Genomic DNA, 15,652 nt, shown 5'->3' with positions numbered 1-15,652 from the left:
TATAGAGAAAAACAATAGTGAAAGACTTTAGAACTCTTGCCAATACAATGAAAAACAACTAGTCCAAAGGATTAAAGATAAGATGTTACCCACTTCTAAGAGAGATGATAGATTTGTTGTGCTCGTTCATTTTTAAAGAAGACCATGTCATCAAAGAAACAATGACATGACTTGCAGTTGACTTTGTTTTGAGTGAGGGAGGGCTGTGCCAGGTCACCAGCCTCACTTTCTCCTCCAGAGCCATCTGGATCCAGTGACCAGATATTCATCAGGATGACTGGAGATGACCCAGGATGCAATGGGAGACCTTGACCTTTTTCAGTTAAGGCCTATTTAGGTACTCACTTCGAGGGAGGTAATGCTCCTTCAGAGAACAGGCCTTTTTAAGAAGTAGTCAGGGAACGGCCCCTTTAATGATAGACTTAAAATACAAAGAGAGATGTACATTTTTTCTCCTGGATTCAAATCGTATTTTTACTACCTTTTATATGGCCTTGGGCAAATTATTTCATCTCTGGGACTCAGGTTTCTCATGAATGAAGGAAAAGGGATTAACTGATTACTTATGCTAACCACTGGGGATACAGACAGAAAATTGAGACAGTGTCTATACTTAGGAAGTTTATAGTATAATAAGGAGAAACAACATGCATTGGAGGTTTGGCTTCAGGGCAGATGGAAAGACTCAGTAGTCCTCAGGGTGCAGAGCAAGATGGATGATAATGCTTCATCTTTAATGTAATTCTCATTGATAAAATCATGTATTAATTGATATTGTGAATAATTTGTACCAGCCTTCTCTTCCCAGTTTGATGCTTCCCATGTCCCCAATAGCCATGGGCCCCATGATATACCTGGACCTAGATGTGGATGATGTGGAGATGGAGAATTATGAGGTCTGGACCCAGGGCCTTGGGTGCATGTGGCTTCCAGGTGGAGTGGGGGGAATGCAGTGGGCTACTCCCAAGTCTCTTAAAACAGAGCATCAGGGCTCATGAGGGAGAAGAGTCAGGCCCAGAGGCAGCAGGGAGGCACAGTGGGCAAAGTCTAGGAGTCCAGATGACCTCGAATGCAAATCCAGCTTCTGATCGAGAGATGTACATTTTTAAGCATGGCCAAAGTGAGTATTTGTTTTGCTTGGGATTATGTATGTTGTTATGAGGATTTTATTTTTCATTTATGGGGTGGAAAGAGACAGCAGTTGAAGGGAGAGATAATAAAATACTTGTAGAAATAAACAGATTGTAATAAAGAACCTTTGCTCTAAATGAAATCCAGTGGACAAAGTAAGCATCAGCCAAATAGGAAGATCAGGGGATCATAGCTCCAGAGCTGAAAGAGACCTTAGAAATCATCTAACCTCTTTTAAACACAAGGAAGACTCACAGGTTTCCTTGTTGTTGGTGTTTTAAAGTCAAATAACCTGACAGATTTGTTTTTATCAAGGGCCTGAAGACAATAAAACAAATAATTTCATCGGATACTGGTTAATTTCCTATTACTGGGCTCATGAACAATAACTACATGAAGAACAGTAAATAATTAAAGCTTATGCACCAACAATTGTTCTAGGGGATAAGGAGATTGAAACACTGTACAGAGGAAAGACTTGTGAAGACCTTCCAAATTCAGTCAATATGGACCTTGTTAATTTTTACCACATGTTTCTTTTCCTTTCTTTTGAGAAGCAGTTTAGCATAATGGGCTGGGCAGCTTGGTGGCACAGTGAATAGCACTGGGCTTGGAATCAGGAAGACTCATCTTTTTGAGTCCAAATTCAACCTCAGACACTTAGCTGTGTGACCCTGGCCAAGTCACTTAATCCTGTTTGCCTCAGTTCCCCATCTGTAAAAGAGCTGGAGAGGGAAATGGGAAATCACTTCATTATCTTTGCCAAAAAAACCCCAAAAGGGGTAAAAGTCAGACATGACTGAAATGATACAACAACAAGCAGGATGCAACAGAAAGACTTGGATTCCAACCCAACCATTGGCATACACTAGCTATGCTGCACTGGGCAATTCACATTATCTCTTAGTGAAGCAAGCAAGTCTCTAAGACCATACTGTAAGTTGCAGACAAGGTGGACATCGCATAGTACTCAGAAATTTCCTCATTATCAAGACTCCCAATTCTACTGAAGTCATAGATCTCTTGCCTCTCAATCCCCCAATTTTTTTTTTTGTTAGAAACTTAACATAGAACTTCAATACAAATAGCTGAACTTCACTGGTCATTATACCACACATTCAAATTAGAGAGATAGTGGTACAGCACAAAGAACACTCAATGGCTCTAGAATCAGACAGTGTGAGTTGAAATTCCTTTTCTGATGTTTCTGTGTGATTTTTTTGCAAGTCACTTAATCTCATGGGGTACAGTTTCTTTATTGGTAAAATGGAGGTGGTGGATTCAGTGGCCTCTGAGGTCCCTTTCACATTTCTAAATCTATGATCCTAATGAATTTTAATTGATAGAATGTTATAATACCTCCTTGGACTTTCCCTCTAGTTCTCCATCAAGAATTTTTCTCCATTTATTCGCACTTAGGGTTTTTTTTTCCAAATGAAAACTGAGTGTGTCTGTATGCTGGAGCCAACTCGAACTGGTTACCCAGAGCTGATTGTAAATTTTCAGCATAAAGCATTTACTTATGCCTTCAGAATGGGCAAACACTCACTAACAGTGTTTGATTTATTTATTTTTTATTGTCTGGACTAAAGAAAGTGATAGAGAAAATAATGTAGATTAAAGTTAAAAGTTTGTGAGAAACAAACAAGTAAATTTGGAAAGCCAGTTTTTAAACAGTAGTAGCACTACTACTAGTGGTGTATATTACATTTTTCTGATTTTTTTTTCAGTTTGCCTCATGTCATGCAATTATTTTCAGGTTGCTTTGTACTTCTCTTAATTACATAACAATATTCCATAGCATTAATGTACTTCAATTTGTTAAAACATCTTCCTATTGCTAGATATTTAAATTCCTTTTAGTTTTTAAAAAATTACATGTATGGCTATGAAAATTTTTAACATGTATCTAAATATCCATATAGATACACATGTATATATGTATTTGTCATATGATATGATACAATAAAATACATTATGATAAAATACAATAAGATACAAGCGTTCTTCAAAAAGCTAACACTTCAAGGGACTATACTGACAATGATATTTTTGGGTTACAGAACATAATTATCTTTCCCACTTTTACTGTGTGCTTCCAGATTGTTTTGCACAAAAATTCTATAAATTTGCAATTCCACCATTAAAGAACAACTGCGCCTGTTTTTCTAAGACTCGACAACAATTAGTTTTTTGACTTTAATTATTTTTCTTGTCAATTTCACAGGTGTAATGTGGATGCCTCAACATTGTTTTAATGAGCATCTCTTAGATTAATGGTCAGGTTGAATATCTTAAAAATGATTATTAACAATTATATTTCCTCTTTAAAACTTTTCCTACATATTCTTTAATCACATATCCATTGTGGACTGGGATTATTACTCTGACTGCTTAATAGTTCCTTACAATTTTTAGATGTCAGGTTTCAAAACTGTTCATTTTTCTGCAAATATTTTTCAATCTGTTATTTTTCTTCTTTTAATTATATTGGTTTTGTTATACAAAACTGGCTACAAAGTAGTCAAGTTCACTTATCTTTTCCAAATAATTCTTTTCTTTTTCATAATTTAAAAAAATCTCTTGCATACCTGAAATATATAGTGTTAATTTTTTAAAAAATGATATGTTCTACAGCTGCTATTCATTGAGGCACATGGTTTAAGATATGAGTCCAAATTCCTTTCCCATAAGTTTGACAAACAAGTATATTTGGCTGTAAAAATTCAATTGCATTTTTTTTCATTTTTTAAGAATCTCATTTCCACCTCCCTTTCATTAGGAAGACAAGAAAAACGAAACTGTTATAAACATGTGTAGTTAAGTTAAACAAATTCCTGCATCAGCCATGCCCAGAAAAAGAAAAAAAAAGTATATGCTCTGAATCTGCACTCTGAGTCCATCACTTTTCTTTATGGAGGTGGTAAGCACATTTCACCATGAGGACATTGGAATTTGGACTGGTTATTGTATTGATTAGAATTCATGTCTTTCAAAGCTTTTTATCTTAATGATATTGTTATTATAAATTCTTCTGCTTCTGTTCACTTAACTTTGCAATAGACCATACAAGTCTTCCTAGTTTTTTTTTTTCTGAAACAATCCTCATCATCATTTCTTACAGCAAAATGGTGTTCCATCAATTTCATATATTATAATTTGTTCAGACATTTCCCAATTGATGAACAATCATAAAAAAGAGATGCCATAAATATTGTTTGGATATATGGGTTCTTTTTTCCTTTGACCTCTTTAGGGGACTGATCTAGCAGTGGTATTGCTGATTAAAGGATATGAATAGTTTAACAGCTTTTTGGGTATAGTTCCAAATTGGTTTCCAGCACAGCTGGTGAACCAGTTGACAGCTCTGCATTAAGGAACTCATTTTGTCAATGTCCCTATAGAATTTCTCATTTTCCATTTTTTGTCAAGTTTGCCAATCAGATGAGTGCGCAGTAATATCGCAGAGAAATGAGCATATTTGTAAATCCTTCTCCCACTTTTTTATTTTCTAGACTTGTTAAAGTCCAATTTTTTTAAAATTACTTTCGGTCAGATGGTTGATATATGCACTCTATTCTATTGATCTAGTTGCCTATTTTTTGGCCTAGTATGTTATTTCAATAATATTTTATTTTATATAATTATGTTTTATTTAATATTTTTATTTAATAACATTTTAATAGTAACTTAATATATTTATAATGTTTAAGAATATAGTACTCTTTTTTTTTCTCTTTGGCATAGTTACTAATCTTGCTTGCCTTTTTCTCCATATATGTTTCATTGTGACTAATTTATAAAGTACATCCTTGTTATTTTCACTGACATTGTATCAATTTGTTTGGTTTGTATCTAGGAAAACATCTCTACTAATTAAGATCTCAGTTAGTCTGAAAGTTGAAGTCTGGGTCAGTTGTCTAAGAGCACTAAAAGATTATGAGAGAGAGGCATAATGCTATATATCCCCTATATGTCAGAGGGAGGACTCCAACACAAGTTTTCCTGAATTCAGGACTGACTCAATCTATAGTGCTCCATTGCTCTGTTATTGTATTTAAAATTTAAATTACAAATTACATTAAATGTATAATTTTATTGGAGGAACCAATGTCATTCAAACTCAATTGATCCAGCCCTTCCAGGGGCTAGCTAAAATTCTTCTTTACTTTTTTCAAGTTTTATATTTCTTGTTATAACAATCTTTTGTATTCCCAAGTATGTCATTAGTTGTGGTTTATATTATTGAAAATGAGGCTTATTTTTGTTAAATTTTATTGATCTTTATTGGTACTAAGAAAAATTATTGCCAATGATTATTTGGGGTTAAACATGCATCATCTAACTTTACTAAATTTCTTTATTTTCTTGAATTCTTTTTGGTTGAGGCATATGCTTTTGTCATCTGCAAACAGTGGCATTTCAAACTATCTTGTTTCTAATAGAAATTCTTCTAATTTACTTTCTTATATTATTGTAATTTCTAGAATTTCCATTACTATAGAAGGTGGAAGCATGGGAAAGAACATTACCTCTAGAGTCATAGGAACTGGTTTTGAATCCTACCTTTGACACGTTCCCTGTGTGAGTTTGGCTAAGTCATGAAACCTTTGGTAGCCTGTTACTTTATCTACAAAAGAAGGGTTCAGACTAGATGGCTTCTCATGTTCCTTTTAGCTCTTAATCCATGTTCCTACAATAAAGTAGTGAGAATTGCCACCCTTGCTTTGTACTCATATTTAATGTAAAGGTTTCTAATGTTTTTACATAGCATCTCATCTTAACTCTTGGCTTCAGATAGAAACGCCCTGTTACCGAGAAGGAAAAACCCCTTCACAGCTATTCTTTTTATTGTTTTTACAAATAAATTAATGTTGGGTTTTATCAAAGATTCTGAATTTATTGATATAAGCTTTTAAAGGAATTTCATTGATGTGTTTTCTAATAATAGTAGTAGTTCGCATCTGTAAAATACTTTAAGGTTTGCAACTGCTTTAATTATTTCATTTGGTCTTTCAAACTACCCTTTGAAATAGTTGCTATAATTACTTTGATTTTTATAAAGGGGCAAACAGGTTCAGAGAGGGTAACTGACTTATCTAGAGTCACTGAGCTTATAAGTTTTGTGCAGGATTTGAAATCAGGTCTTCGTGATTCCAAGATCAAAAATTGTTTGCACTAAATCATGTTTCCTCTCACAATTATATTGACAGTGAAAGCTTTGCATACTTGGCATTAACCTTGTATGTTCAGTAGAATTTTCTTAAAACAGTTTTTTGCAACTATATTCATTGGTAAAATGTGTCTATGATTTTATTTTTTTAGTATGATCTTTATTTGATTTTAAAAATCAACACTATATTCACATTTTAAATTGTACTGGGGAATGGCTCATCTTTTCTCTCTCTGAATAATCTTTGCATTATTTGTTACTGGAAAACTTGAGAGAACTCCAAAGTGAAATTCTCTAGCAATTACTTTTTCTTTTGATAGGATAATGCTTTGATGACTTATTTTTCTCTGCTGCAATTGGTTTGTTTAAATTATTCATTTATTGTTACAACAGAGAAATTTAAGCTTTTAGATGTGCATCTACGTCCTTTAAAGTCTCTCTGTATGTATATATTCTTGATTACTTTTGTGCTTTATATAACTGCTTTTTCATTTGTGATTTTGTAGATTTGTAGTTTTTCCTCTCTCTTATTTTTCTTGGAAAAAAATTTGCTAAAGGTTTGAAAATTTTATTGGTCTGTAAAAACCTACAGGTTTTATTTTACATTTGATTGGGTTTTCATTTTCTACTCTGCATTTGCTTTCACAATAACAATTTCTTTTTTAAATTTACCTTTCATTATTGCTTTCTTGTTTTTGTGGTTTCATTAGATGACAAATTAAATTCATTTATTGTCCCTTATTTTTTACATAATATGGTATTCATTTGCCTTTTTTCCATTGTAATGCCTTTCAAGAATGTAATTTTCCTGTACGTAGAATATTCTTATAAAATTTTATATAGATAAGAAAGTAAGCATATGAGTCTGTACTTATGGCACAGTCATCGTTGCATTTTTTGGTCATAAAATCTGATTACCCTCTTCTGTCAAGGTTTTGGTATTTTACTCTTCACCTCTCATGAAAATTAATTTTTCAATGCATAACAATTGTGCCACCTTCATAACAGACTTTCTCTGTGCTTGCTCAGTCCAATTCAGGTGTTTTATCCAACTTTCTTTTCTTCAGTAAAATTTCCACCACTTCTAAAAGCACAGCTGAGTTATAATGCTAAGAAGCTAAATGTAGAGGCTCCATTGTCTTTAATGATGAAAAGTTTCTTTTAATGCTCCCATTTCTCTCTAAGAGAAAAAGATGTCTTTTTTAATGCCAATATTTTCCCAGAGATATTATATGGCCATGGATTATGAAGAACTGATCTTGAGGATTACACAAAGGGCAATTTAAAGGCACATGGCTGGAGTTAAGCAGCCCAAAATATATCATAAGCAAGGAATTATGAAGAAGAGTCAATGTAAATGATGGAAAGAAAGAAAGGAAGGAAGGCAGGAGTAGGATAGAACTAAAAAATGGGCTAGCTATGGAATGACACTGAGGGATAATCACTGCACAACCTGTGTTTTTCATTTATGCTCTAAGAATGCAAACAGACCTCAAAGGAGACCAGCAGCACATTGTGTGTATCCTCTATGATAATTCAATGGGAAGACATGCTTGATATTTGGCTGGGGAAGTATGAAGGAGTCATTGTCTGCATTGTGGAGGAAACAGCCACATAAGTGGGATGTAATATTCATTTGATTATAGGTATTTGGGGGTGGGAGGGTCTGGACTTGGGATTCAGTGGTGCTGTTTACTGCTGATGAATTAATTCCCTATATCAGTGCAAATCAGCTACTGTTCTTTCACTTATGGTGGATATAATTTTTCATCTAAGAATGACTCTATTTGCATCCTAAAGGTATCAAAGCTATTTTCTAATACGCTGTTATTTTTTAAGCTCATTTTTTAACGTCTCCATGTAGTTGTGCAACTTTTGCTAGTGTTGTTGCCACTTCATTCTTATTTCACCGCAGCATGGTCAAAACGTAAAACAGGTGTAATCTCTGCCAGCTGCAATTCAAGAAGAGCTTCTCTGTGAGTTGACATGTGATTAGTTTTTGTGAGCGTTTCATCAGGACTGGAAAAGAACACACATACTCTGTGTTCCACTTTTGTCTATCTATTCTAACTATTAAATTCAACTTATTCTATAGTTCAATCTTTGATTACTTCATTGATAATCTTTTTGAGTTGTCACATTTTGAAAATTAAGGGTTGTGTTTTCTAAATATGATGATGCTTTGTCTATTTTTTCTATCAATAATAACTTTTGTTAGGTTGACTTAATTATTAAATTAAATGAGTATAGGGCAACAAGGTGGCACAGTGGATAGAGCAACCAGCCCTGGAGTCAGAAGGACCTGAGTTCAAATGCAGACTCAGGCATTTACCAGCTGTGTGACCCTGGGCAAGTCACTTAACCCTAATTATAATTAAATAAGTATATTTTATAATTAATAATTATATGGCCAAATAATTAAATGGCCATAAATTGTAAACTTATAGATTGGTAATTTATTTTTTTTCTTTTACCACTGTATTGAACCCTTGCTTATCTCTCTCAATTTTACTTCTAATATAAATTTTACCTTAGTAGATATCAGTAATGCCACTATACTTTTTTTTGAATTTGAAGTTAATAAGAAATATTTTTGACAAACCTAGATGCTAATCTAACTATATCTTTTTACATCATATGAGTTTTCTGAAAGAAAACACCTTCCTCTATATCTCCCTTTATTTTAATTGGAGAAAGACCATTTACATTTATTGTTATAAATAATGAATATACCTAGTTTTCAGTCAGTCATTGTTTTTGGTATCATATAGAGGGAATAAAATCCATCTCCACATTCTACAACTATTTCATCTATTAACTGTATCAAATAAAATAACTTATAATTCTATTTATTTAGACAACTGTGTTTTATACTTCTATGAGTTTTAATTCCCTTTTTATGATAAATAAAAGTTTTGCCTTTCTATTACCAGCTGTTTCTCTTTCTGTAATCCTCTCCCCCCTTCTTTTGCTTTGGTCTTTTATCCCAGCCTTTTTTTTTTAGTAAATTGGATGTATTTTTAGTGTTGTTACCTTTTAGTATATACAGTTTTATCTGAAATAGTAGTTTGAATATTTTAGCTAACTTTCAGTTTATATACCTTATCTATATATGAATATTTTCATATATTCAATGTATTAGTGCATATTATTCATATATAATTCACACATATGAATATATTTATATATTATTCACATCTATGAATATATCCATATGTACTACTAATATATATGATTAAAGTATGTAAACTTTCTTAAGGGTAAAATAAATAAAGTTTTATTTAGAAAAATTCATATTACAATCAACATGAAAGAGCAAAAATGCTAAAATAATATCCATATTTACCAACAAAAGTCTTTAATACAAAGGAGAAACAAGAGAGAGAGAGACAGACTGAGAGAGAGACAGACAGAGAGAGAGACAGACAGAGAGAGACAGAGACAGAGACAGAGAGAAAGAGAGAGAGAGAGAGAGAGAGAGAGAGAGAGAGAGAGAGAGAAATTTGCATTTGAGACTGCCTGTTCTTTTTTCCTTTTGCTTTTCAACTCTGTTCAGCAAATGTTTGGTGTTACTGGGAAATATGGGTGTATATATGAATCACATCTCTAATATGATTGGTAGACAAAACTCTGGATGAGAAAGCACTTCCTACAAATGCAGATCTGATATAAGTGTATGTGTATACTATATGACTGTATAAAAACACAAAGTATAATCAGTTGCAGGATTTATTTTTGGCAAATATGACTCATTTAATTAACTTGAATTTCTTCATTTAGGACTTTCAAGAGTTTATTATATTGTGGGTTTTTGTTGATATATTCTTTCCGGTTTTGTTTGTATTTAAAGAGAATTCTGTTTTCAATTGGTCTGATCATGTCTGAGGATCATATAACTGTGGGGTCCAATTCTTTTAACACTTTCATATATTTTTATCCAACTCTGATATTTCTCCTTTGTTGTTTGAAAAGATTGAAATTAATCTACTTGGTATTTTAAATAATGTAACTTTATGGTATTTGAAGGCAATAAAAAATTTCCCTTTTGAATAGTATTTACTAATTCTCCTTGCTGATTTCCTTTGTGTTTTCTCTACTGGAAGAGCATTAGTTGTTTTCTCCATTCTGAAAAAAATTTCCTCCCATTAGGTCTTTGAATATTAAGTTTAATTTAAAAAAATGTATATCACTTGGCATACCAATTAATTTAATAGTTATACTTTCTTCTTTATCTTTCAAATATGTTACTTTGTCCTATAGATACATTAATTGCTTATTTAGATTTGTTCCTAGTTATATTTTTCTTCATTTTTACTTTTACCTATTAATTTTTGTTCAGTTTCATTTATATTCTTGCTTTGGACTTCCATGGACAGATGTGTGTATGCATGCGTGTGTGCATGTATGTGTTTGTGCATGTGCATGTGTATAAAATAAACACATATATGTACGTGCATATATATGCATATATATCTATATGTGCATGTAACTTAACAACTTCTAGTGGCTTCCTATTACCTCTAAGATCACATACAAATTCCTCCAACTGAATTTTCAAGTACTTTACAAAGTGGACCCAAGGGATCTTTCCAGGCTCATGTAGGTCAAACTAGCCTTAACTTTCTTCTCTACACTTTGCACTTCATATCTTTTCTCTATGTCTCTTTACTGGCACTTCCCATCCTGGGAATACCCTCTTTTCTTCACCTCCACCTCCATGCATACCTCACTTCCTTTAAGATACAGCTTCGTCACTATCTTATACACTAGGTCTTTTTGGAATTCCCAAATATCAGGGCTCTTCCCCTCCCTAGCTGGTATTTAATTACCTCATATTTCTTTTGCATTTATTCTTTATGTAATTTTATATGTACATGCTGTCTCCTCCCAACAGAACATAAACTCCTTGAGAGAAGAGTATGTTTCATTTTTGTGGTTGTTTTTATTCCTAGCACTTTACATAGTGTTCAGCTCACAGTAGATATTTAATGCCTGCTGATCAACTGATAAGTCTTATTATCTTCATTTTACAGGTGAAGAAACTAAAGGTAGTCCAGATGACCCAATTCTTTTCCCTTCATAGCAAGGTTCATAAGATTTGACTCTCTAGTATCCTCCTAAGGTTTGTGTGTTCCACCTTTTGTCATTTCTTTTTAAATTGCCAAAATTCTCTTCTCTCTGGATTAAGTTCCCTAGCATTAGCTCAGCCTTGAGAAGATAATGATGCAGTTCATCTCCTTTGTTTTCTTACCCTGATCTCAAGAAACAGCACATAAACATTTATTGGATTTTTAAGGGTTATTACTACATACCACCTGTTGTGATTCCCAGTTCTGCCATTTACTACCTGAAAATGGACAAATCACTTTAAGTTCCCTACGACTCAGTTTTCTCATCTAGGAAATGATGAATTTGTACTTGAACATATCTTTGTTCTTACAAGTTTAAAAAGCTATGAGAAAATGCAAAAAAGGAGATTGCCCTCCCCCCCAATTTTTTGGTTTGAACATATGACTTTACTTATCGCGGAAACTCCTTTTACCAACACAAATCTGACATCGTTCTGTAATTTATAGTCTGAGCAAGTTGGCTGGGACGCTGAGAGTTTTTACAACTTGTCCAGGGTTATGTAGCCAGTTTCTGTTTGAGTTAAGACTTCAATCTCTGAGTCTTCCTTAGTTAGAGGGCAGCTCTCTATTCATTGCGCCATACTTCCTCTCACATAGATATTATAATAATAGACTCAAGGTGAATCGTTGTAATTTGTAGAGGCCATGTAATCCTGGTCCTCTAAGCAAACTGGGGAACTGGGAATCTCTTCTTCCTAACATCTTTCTTCCATGCCTTATGCTAGGAATAAGACTTGGGAGTATATACTTAATAGTCATATCTCTGGTTCCAAAGGTCTTTTTTGCTTGAATAATTCTAAATTGTTTTCTAAAATGGATGAATCAATTCTAAACTCCACAAACACTCTATTAATGTGCCTGTCTTTCCACAGCCCCTCCAACATATGTAGGGAGGTGATTTTCTTTTTCTTTTAAGCAGAGAATTATTTAGAACTCATGTGAGTCAATCAATCAGTAAACATTTATCAAGTGTTATTATATACTATGTACATTGTGCCAAAGTCAAGATACAAAGGAAAGAAAAAAGATAGTCCCTGCTATTGAGGAGCTCACAATCTAACAGGTAATTCCATAAGCAAAAAAGCATACAAGCAAGCTACAGGAAGACAGAAAGAAAAGAATAGAGAGAACGCACTAGAATTAGGAGGAATTGAGAAAAGTTTACTGGAGAAAGTGAGATTTTAGCAAGGACTTCAAGGAAGCCACAGAAGCCAGGATGAGGAGACAAGAGGAACATTTCAGGTATAGGAGAAAACCAGTGAAAATACCTGGAGCAGAGAGAAGCAAGTGTCTCATATATGTTGAAAAAAGACTGGAAATACAGTTAGGGGGTGCGAGGAATTGAAGGGCTTTGAATGCCTTCAAACAGGATTTTTGTATTTGACCCTTGAAGTGATAGGGAGCCACTGGATTTACTGAGTATGGAGGTGACATGGTTGGAACAGAACTTTAGGAAAATAACTTTGGTGGATGAAGAGAGGGTAAATTGTAGTGGGGAGAGATTTATGGTAGGAAGACCACCAGGAAGATATTGCAGTAGTTCAGGCATCAGGGGATGAAGGCCTGTTGTAGTATCAGAGAAGAGGAAGGGGCATATTTAAGAGATGATGCCAAGGTGAAATCATCAGACCTTGGCAACAGATTGGATATGAGGGAGTGAGAGACAGTAAGGAGGTAAGGAGGACATCTAGGTTGCAAGCCTGCGGGACCAAGAGAATGGTGGTACCCTAGACAAAAATAGGGAAGTTTGGAAGGGAGCAGGTTTTGGGGGAAAGATAATGAATTAAGTTTTGGACATGGTGACTTTGGAGCATCTAATACACATCTAGTTCGAGATGTTTGATGAGCATTGGGAGTGTGAGACTAGAAGTCAGAGGAGAGGTTATAGTTAAATTTGAGAACCATCAACACAGACATGTTAATTAAATCCATGGGAGCTACTGAGAAGTAATACAGAGGAAAAGTCCAGGACAGAGCCCTGTGGGACACCCATAGTTAGTGGGTGAGGATCCAGCAAAAGAGACTGAAGAGAAGTCATATAGGTAAGAGAGGAACCAGGAGAGAGTGGTGTCCTGAAAACTCAGATCTTCTGATTCTAAAACCATTTCTATTTTTTTTTCATCCCATCTACTCTCTAAGGTTCCTTCCTGAAATAAGATCTTTTAATCTCTATGGTTTGTCTTTACTATATACAATTCTGCTTCAAGAGAAATGGTTGTAACTTTCCAGTCCAGACGTATCATCCCTAACTCAGGAAAGGAAGAGAAAGTCCCTGACATTACTTATGAAACTACAGGTCAGCACAGTCATTAGTACTCCCTTCCTATTGGAATTCTACTTGTTAATTTTCTAGATTAGCCATGTGAAGATGGGGAATTTATTAAAGAAGTGATCAGTTCTCAAAAGGTTTTAAACATGAAAAGAAAACCTATTTGTTTCCCCCACTCTCAATTCTTTGGCTATAGAACTGGAAAATTCATATCTTAGTCCCCTAACTCCACGGATAGCAAAGGTCCTTTCCTATGTAGATTTCTAGGATTTTTCCTATAGGGTTGCAGGCATCCAGCCTTAAATTATACCTCTTCCCTCACCAACTCATAGAGATCTTCCTGGAGTGCTTTTTTTGCCCCATTGACTCATCCTCTTTATTCCGGCTCTTGTGATCAGATCAAATCCCCGCCAGCAAGATTGTAATAATTAGTCTTGCCCTTTGAGGTAAAGTTGCCTCTTTCATCCATTTTCCTAAAATGATGTAAGGATCACTTTTTTTCATAGTCACACAAAATTTCAGAGTTAGAATTGACTTTAGAAGTCATTGAATCTCTGCCATATCTGAAAATAATCCTCGGTAGAATATACCCAAGTGGTCCTCCAACCTCTGCCAGAAGATGTCCAACAAAGGGGAACTCACCACCTCCTGAGGCTGCTCATTCCATTTTTGAATAGCCTTAGCTGTGAAGTTTTCCTGATATCAAACCTAAATTTGCTTTCTGCAAATTACTTTTGATTCTTTCCTCCGGGGCCAAATAAAACCAGCTTAATTCCTTCCACATAACAATTCTTCAAATATTTGGGAAAAAAAAACCCAACCCTGCCTTTGCACCCTTGTACCCCATCAAGTCTCCTCATCTCTAGGCCAAATATTCCCAGTTCCTTCAACTGACTCATCTGAGAAGAACACAAGTTCCTCTACCATTACAGTTGTCTTCCTTTGGACACTCTCCAGCTCATCAGTTTCTGTTTTGTGGCACCCAGGACTAAATACAATACTCCAGATAAGGTCTTCTCAGAGCTGTAACTTTTCCAGAGAAGGCATGACCCAGAACAAAGCTAAAGTTACCTTGATGCTCCCAGGGTGTGTTCTCCTTCTAGGTTGGGTTTTCCATTTGGGCTCTGATCTTGTGTCTTCCAGTAACCCTGTCTGGGCTCCCAAGGCTGTGGTTGAGATGTGATACCTGATACTTGTCCCCAGGTTATTTCAAACACCTCTCTACTCTTCAGCTGCCACTGATGGCTTACTCCCCATTCTATTTATAGGACCACTAAGTAGGGTGGTTTATTTTTTGTTAAGAATCACCCTTACAAAATGTTTTAACATAATAATTACATAATAACAGATTCTATAGACAATATCAACTAGCCTGGGGTTCCAGTAACTGCTTGGCACACTGGTAAGAAATGTGCCATATTAACAACAAATCTGCTTCAAAGTGCCTAATCCAATAAACATTTCTTAAGGATCTCTTTATGTGCAAAGAACAGTGCTAAGTACTAATAATAACAATAAAAGCATTTATATAGCACTTAAGGTTTGCAAAGTACTTTATAAATATTATTTTATCCTCACAACAACCTTGGGAGGTAGCTGCTAATATTATCCCCATGTTATGGATGAGGAAACTGAGGCAAGTTTGCCCAGGGCACAAAGCTACTGTCTGGGGTCAGATTTGTCCTTAGGACTTTCTGAATCCAGATCCAGTGATCTGTCCACTGTGCCCCTTGGCTTTTTCAGTAGAGATAAAACCTCAAAAACAAAACAGAACCTGCCTTAAAGAAAGTTCCATTGCCCTGCAGGAAAGCCATGTAATATAAGGTATAACTACAAAGTATATGGAAAGTAACTGCAGGGGGAAAGTGCTAACAACGAGGGTGGGGAATGACATTGCAAAGGCTTTACTTAGGATTTATTGGTAGTTGTTAAGTAGAAAAGAAAATTAAG

At 34.7% G+C, this 15,652-nt stretch overlaps 1 protein-coding gene across 13 annotated transcripts in view; it reads right to left on the bottom strand.

The window, feature by feature from the left end:
- The window catches only part of SAMD12 (sterile alpha motif domain containing 12), a 513,637-nt gene that overhangs the window by 276,187 nt on the left and 221,798 nt on the right, over positions 1-15,652 (bottom strand). The gene's annotated exons all lie outside the window — the stretch shown is intronic.

This window comes from Notamacropus eugenii, chromosome 4 (genome assembly GCF_028372415.1).
Source record: "Notamacropus eugenii isolate mMacEug1 chromosome 4, mMacEug1.pri_v2, whole genome shotgun sequence".
NCBI lineage: Eukaryota > Metazoa > Chordata > Mammalia > Diprotodontia > Macropodidae > Notamacropus > Notamacropus eugenii.
Note: the sequence above shows the minus strand (reverse complement) of the source record. Positions and strands in the feature narration are given on the sequence as shown.